This window comes from Montipora foliosa, chromosome 1 (assembly GCF_036669935.1).
Source record: "Montipora foliosa isolate CH-2021 chromosome 1, ASM3666993v2, whole genome shotgun sequence".
Lineage (NCBI taxonomy): Eukaryota > Metazoa > Cnidaria > Anthozoa > Scleractinia > Acroporidae > Montipora > Montipora foliosa.
In genome coordinates this window covers 18330500-18337999 of record NC_090869.1, presented here as the reverse complement: position 1 = coordinate 18337999, position 7500 = coordinate 18330500, and the positions used below count along the sequence as shown (strand labels likewise).

Sequence of the window (7500 nt, the reverse complement as noted above, 5' to 3'; positions counted from 1 at the left end):
AAATACGGAAGGTAGATACAGTGACTACTGCTATCTATGTTGCCGGTAATGATCTGTTTGGATGTTGAATCCGTTTTTAACTACAATCTGGGTCAAAAGACTTTGCGACACTTGCAGCTTGTGCCCGTCTTTATACTAGACAAATTTAAGAGACGTAGAAAAAAATGTTTACCACGTTCGTCCCAGATGAATTATGCGTCTCTAGTATAAAAAAAACGGCCAATATAAACACCCTTTCTTGAAAAAAAAAAACCTTATGTTGGATGTAAACTGACAAATGCGTTTCTCTGTAAAGGATACGCAAGCTCTTGCAGCGCATTGAAAAGGTTGGATCCAGCAGCAAAGAGTGGGGACTACATCATCGATCCTGATGGTGAAGGAAACTTAGCACCTTTTGACGTGATCTGTAACATGACTGACAAGAATGGAACTGGTGTGACAGTGGTCAGTCACGACAGTGAGAAGAGAACATTGGTGGATAAGTGTGATGAGCCTGGGTATTACTCACGTGGCATTAATTACACCGGAGCGAGTCTGTCTCAGCTGGTGGTGCTTACTGAAGTCTCCTCACACTGCGAACAGTTTATCAAGTACGAGTGTTAGCACTCTAGATTACGGTTTAATTCCAATAAAGATCCCTTTGGGTGGTGGGTATCCCGAGATTCAAACAAAATGACGTACTGGGGCGGAGCAACACCTGGAAGTGGGAAATGTGCATCCGGGATGAATAAGTCATGTGCAGATAGCCAAAAAGGTTGTAATTGTGACAAAAATGACGCAACGTGGCGTGAAGACAGCGGTCTGCTTACTGACAAGTCCACTCTTCCAGTCAAACAGCTTAGATTTGGAGACGTTGGAACAAGCAACCAAGGCGATGATGAAAAAGGCTATCATACGTTGGGGAAATTGAAGTGCTATGGCGTTGTTTGAAGCAATAATTTATATTAAGGTGTCTAAAAACATACATCTGATGATAGTTTTGTTACAGACATGATCGAATGATGCTGAACAAGAGGCTACGGATAGCCTACACTTTATGATAGGTTTCTTAGCAGATTTCCTTATTTCAGTGTATTTCAACGTTGCAATATCTTGGTCAATACTTGCTATCGTTGTTTTGCTGTTTACTCTGATTTAAGCTCAGTCCGCCGTCGTTATCGAATACCTGTATTTAATATACACATTCCGTGACCAACCATTAAGTAAGATCGTACAAGAGTTCTTCACATTGAAAACTGTTGTTAACGGCATTGATTCCAATCAAAGCCAGCAAACGGATACTTTATAAGTTTCTACTATGTTGTTTAAAAAGATTACTTTTTCTTAACAATACCGGGAGAATTATACTGATTATTGCCTAGAAGGTAACCTAGAAGCTCCTGTGTAAAAAGGAAAAGTATATAAATTGATATGTAAATCGGTATATATTGTGTGGGAGAAAGCAATCTTGATTTGCTCAACCGAGGGCGCAAGGTGGTATCAGTATTGCTTAACAGGGCGCGCAACGTGGTATTGGTATTGTTCACGGAGTTGGCGAGGTGTTTTGGGTAACTTGTGCCACGGGGCAGAGTCACAAGGAGCACCTATTTCGAAGGTTCAGCATAGCGATTGAAGGTGAGTAATTTTCGAATATTTACAGCGATTCCTTTTATTTTGAAAATCAAAGATTATAGTATCTGATAAGAAATCATTATATTTCCTACGTCAGAAATCGATTTTTCAGGCGCAAATCATAAGCAGGGGCGACGATTTGTCAGACGCAAATGAAATCAGAAACAGGGGCGACAGACTCGGCCACAAACGCAACCTCAGAGAGCAAAAGCATAGTCTCAGTATCAGCATTTTCAAACTTAATCTTCGATCATTCTTACAACAGTTTTTCACAGATAATAAGCAAGTTTTGTTCCTAAGTTATGATATTTCAAGGTACCGTGGAAAGAACCACATGGATAAAAAAGATGACGACGAAATGTTGCCTTCTAGTCATTGAATGTTCCTGTACCTGTTTAACTATCATATTTTCAAGACATCTTTCAAAATTATGTAAATTGTTTTTCAGTTGATAGCGTATCAAATAGAAGTTGATGGAAATCAAAAAAAAAATGCTGTTTGTTGTTGCCCGTCCTTTCCTTGCATCTTTCACTATCATTTACCTTCCTAACTACATGTAAAATAATACGAAGACATCACAATGAGCAGCACATATTAATTGGAAAACACCTCAAATGCCAACCGTATTATCTTAGGCGGGGGCAGATGTAGTGAAAACTATTACTAGAGCAACTAGCCGGGTGAGATGTGTTACCGAGTCATACGATAACCAGGTATTGCGCGAACGAAAACATAAAACTCGTTTCCGGTCACGTACACAGTTCTTACGTATTCTACGTGTGGCCGTACTCTCCCCCCGAAAGAAAAACGGGAGGAGGGAACGTCGTTTTCCTTTCGGGGGGAGGGTAAGGCTACACGTAGGTTATTCTTTCGCCGTCTAATGGCCATCGTGATCGCGTCTGAATAAAGACATTTCGAGTGCGTCTGAATAAAGACATGTCGAATTTGCAGTAGACAGTAGACACTCTTATGCTGGTACTAATATATAGATTAATTGTGCCATTTTCTTCGCCGCCTAACTAGTGAATTCCACGGTTAATTTCACCCGAAATTTTGCTCTAAATGCAGATCTGTTACCCCGGCAACAGTCTGTTATCGATAAATTATTATTAGTATTATTGTTCTATTTGTATTATGTGTCACATTATTTGTGAGTTATGTATCTGCTCGTATATTGAATCATATGTGTTTATGTAAGTATGGGGCATGTTCATAAGGACTTCGAGTCTTTTCATGCTCTGTTGAAGCTATTAAATAAATAAAATAAAATAATAAAACCGACTGATCCCATGAATCAAGAAGGGGTTTTCCAGCGAAATTTATTGTCGAATTCACCAGTTAGGCAATTAATTTTTCTTGAATCGCAAGAGTTTTAGAAGAAAACAAGCAAATCCTCAGTCGAGATGAAGTGAACGGAAAGGGAAAGAAGCCATTTTAGAGTAGACTGTCCCAGCGAATAGGAATCACGCTAAAGTTGGAGATCACAGAGGTACTATAGCTCGTGATGTAACAGATCTTCTTTGTTCGTTCAAGGTCAAACAAGGAGTTTTATTGATGTACTTTATTCCACTTTATCTCTGAAAACGAGATAGTTTACTTTTCGATGTATTTCATTGAAACACACCAGCTTGGCTTAGAACCAGAATCGGCTAGAAAGGACAAACTTTAAACAACTGAAGATCTCCAACGAATTACCTGTACGTACGTGCTCTAAACAAACTTCTCAAAACACAAGCTTGTGATATTCTCCTTACTTTTACGAGAACTCATTGCAACTACATGTTTATAACATAAGTAACATAAGGGCAAAATTTTCTTGTCACTGTTGAGGCACATCGAAAAACAGTTAGGCATACGGAGTAAAAAATCCCTTGTTCGCTCGCATTTTAAAGCCAAACCAACCGGCAAACAGATCAATTATTTCTGTCCAAAAAGAGTACAGATGATTTTTTTTATTTCAGTTGAGAATAAAAATTTGGGTTTTATTCCTGAACAAAAGAAAAAACGACTAAACCACTTTTTAGAAATATGCATCCACCAATGCGTAGAAAAAACAAACGGTTTAGTGTCCAAGGAAAGAATTTGTGGAGTAACGTCTTCTACCAAGTTTGAGCTATTACTGGTGTACCGTTTTGTCGTTGTCGTTCTCTTTCTCTCTTCTTTCGTTTCTGTTCTTCTGTCATAGGTCATCCAAGCATCTTGCAACCTTAGTAGATTCAAAATTTAAAATCTTAAGATAAGACTTATGCCAAAAATTGCAATTCAGAGCAAAAAGCAGCACCAAACAAATTAAAAATAAACACTCAGCTTTAAGTTTATAACACCCCAATGCTTTACTTGAATAACTACGTGGCTACCTGTGCGTCCTGAACACAGCTATATTATGTGAAACCTGGATTGAAACCTGCGAAAAATGAAAGAAAAAAAAATTGCAAACCGTATCTGAACACGAAAAGCATCGACTGTCAAGAGCTTTTGTTGACGTAGCATGGCCCTGTAGCCGCCTAGAGCCACAGAAAGAGCGCGAAAAATTAAGCCTCGTTAATACGCAGGTGTGAGCGTCTGACCTGGCTTGAGTCTGCAATCCAATCGACAACCAGTCCCTGGTAAGCGGTCAGCTTAAAATAAAAACAGGTGACCTCGATAAGATCCAACTTAAGCTCGCGATAATGGTCACGTGATACTGGTCAGCGGATACCTTTTTTTTGACATCGGTCAATTGACCAAAACTTTGATTCTAATATCAAAGATGTATGCTGTAAACTAGCTAGAATGTCAACTGGAGTATTGCCTCCTCGATGAGCTCTAAACTTGAGCCCGTGATATGGTTAAGTGATACTGGTCACATTGGCATACATGGAGGGATGGACGGACGTACGGTTGTACGGTCGCATCGATGGGTTACCATATTTTCTTAACTATGGTGCTCCATTTTTTTTACTGTCTTTTAAGCATTTACGTAAATACACTCTAAGTTCATGCCACAGTGATAACAACAACAGACGTTTACACCATAAACGCGCAGCGGAAGACTCGTGCACTCAGTCTGGTGTAATTTGTATTTTCCCCATTTCATACAATTGTGGCGTCGTTAACATTGTCTAGATTATTAAACGATTTTAATTTTTGTGTTAAAAGCTCTAAAAGAAGGTGAAGAATTGTTTTCTTTACAAGAATATAATAATTTTTTTGGAAAGTGTTACGAAAAATAGCATTGCGTGACTAACGTTACTTTCTAGAAGCTTCGCGAGAGTTCGTAGTTTGTTTATTTTTAGGTTTGTGCGTAAGCGTTTCTAAATCGGTTTGTTTTGTAATCTTTCTATAATTAGATTGTTTATTGTTTTAGAAAGTTCTAGAATCTCATTGTGAAAGTATATAGGCAAGCTAGTCTTAGCGAAGGTTTTTAACTACAGTTTTTCACAAGCGAAGAGAGTTGGCGTTAGCCGTGTTTAGTCAAGTGAGACAGAAGCAGTGTTTATTCAAGTTGGCGGAGGCCGTGTAAGTTAGAGTTTTATTTCATGGAAACTACGTTCATTTTGGAATAAATCTTCTAGTTGTTGTTCAGTTTAGTTTGCAAGCTACCCATCTTCAAGAACATTCGAACTCGTAACAGTAAGTGATATAATCTGGTGCACAAACGTATGGTCCTTGCACGTTATAATACCAAACATTATATCCTTGTCTCAACGATGAAATGATATATGAAATGGATCATATATGAACTGCGGATATGAAATCAAGTGATTTCACCGTTGATTCATTCCTCACGGGAACATTGGTAGCCACAAATGACCAGCTCCCAACGTCAGTGGCTTCATAGCTTAGATGGTTAGAGAGTCGCACCGGTATCGCGAGGTCAAGGGGTTCAAACCCCGTTGAAGTCCTGAATTTTTTAGGCTTCTTTACGCAATTGAAAAAATTGCGTTCATAACTGCGAGGATCATAGCTTCACTTGATATCCTTCTCTGTAAGGTGTTGAATTTTACTTTGGGATCATTAAACCGTTTTGTAATCTCAGCTTAGCAATTATTCTTGCAATAACGACAGGCCGCAAAAAGGTGTTTCAGTGATTCATCTGATCCACCACAAAAAGAGCACGCCGGAGATGACCTAAAACCATATTTTAATACAAGGCATTCGTCACAAGGCACCTGAGTAATAATTTATACGGAAATTCAAGTATTGTAATTTGTATCCGACGACACGGCTAGGTATGGCAAGCTGTAAATGCATTTCCAATCTAAAGTATTATTGCCAGATTCTGAAGGAAAATTTCTTGGGTTGTTGATGGAGTGATGGTTCTCTTTAGAAATTGCTTATAAACAATTTTCGAGCGTACTTTATCAAGTAAAAAAGATGAGTATTTTAATTTAAGTTAATGTCACCTTATATATCGAAAGGCATATCACCTAAAACTGAGCATCGATAGGCGAAACTTTCAATTTTCTCAATCCACCTTAATTTAATTCTTCCTTTTCGCTGTTCAGATACGGTCTTCTATGTGCATCCTTAACTCACAGAATAGCCAGCTCCTTGTTGGATTGATAGCTTAATTGGTAGGTTCCCATTCAAGTAATTTTCACAGCTGCTATTATGATACAAATAGCCTTTAATAGCGCCACATCACAAAACCCTGTCAGCGTCGGCTTTTGTTAGTTATAATTAAGTAGGGAGGTCTTTCCATCATCTTTCCTTGGGTTACAAGGGTAAGCATCTATAGCTTTGAGCTGAAGGGCCGGAATAAGTAAGGAACTTTCGCTGCTGTCCATCAAATGGTAACCTCAAGCGATCTATATTTTGTTGAATGTGCCCTAAGGCAGCTAAACGTTAATGGCAGGTGAACATGACTCAGGAACGTAACAGGAGATAAGCCCCAAATTTATCAAATAAAAACAGACGGGTTTTGAATCAGTCAGTCCAGACTACGATCCAGAATGCACCGGATCGTTCATACGTTTTTAATAATCTCTTTTGTTGTAAAAGGGAACGCACAGTGCAGCGAGTTAAGAAATGAACGAGGAGTTGCCCTTCAGAACGCAACTTACCGCTCCCAAATTATACGTTTTTATCACTGCGTTAACTTAGTAAATATAACTGTATCAACGACCCGCCTTGCATTAGCAACAACCTTTTTTGTGGAACAGAAAAAAACACGTGATTTAATCGGGGTCTCTAAGGTGGGGGAGGGTTAAAAGCCAGTAAAAATGTCCGGCGATAGCTAGAGTAAAATCTGCTTCTCACTCTCATTTGGAGAAGGGTGATGTAGTAAAACAAAGGAGAGCAAATGTCGTGCTTGCTTGTTTTGTGGGTGAACCATAAATACTCAACCTACATGGGAATGGAAAAACCCTTGAATTCCATGGTAAATGCAAGCAAAAAACGCAGAATAAACTATTGATTGTAATTTTTTACTAAAGAATGTCAAGGTTTCACCTTTTTTTGGAAAAAAAAGGCATTGGTATTTTCTAATGATTTTTTTAGTAAATTAAAGGCAAGCACCTGGTGAAGGCTTTGTTTACTATTTAGCACACAAGCATTTAATTATTCAGTATAACATTATTTAAGACTTGCGGCTTCTTATTTACTTGCATAAACAAAGATGTCTCACTCGCGCAAACAGGTGCAGGTGATATGTTCAGCTATCGGTGTGTTGACGGCCTGCGTATTCAGTTTGCACGTCAGTATTTTCATTGTTCAGGTAAGAATGACTTTTTCATGGGAAAAGATAAACGAGGAAAGAGTCCATGGTTAAGACCTAAATATAGAAGCGCGGCCGTTATAAATAGTTTAAAATAAATGTAAATATTTCCAACTGCCTTACAACATGCGCTTTGTTGACTGCCATGGCACATAGTTTCTTGGAATATATGGAGTTCTTCATCATATAAG

At 38.6% G+C, this 7500-nt stretch overlaps 1 pseudogene; it reads left to right on the top strand.

Annotated features, from left to right (window-relative positions):
• The window catches only part of LOC137975692 (neurexin-4-like), an 8613-nt pseudogene extending 7683 nt beyond the window's left edge, over positions 1-930 (top strand).
• Positions 931-7500: the final 6570 nt, after the last annotated feature.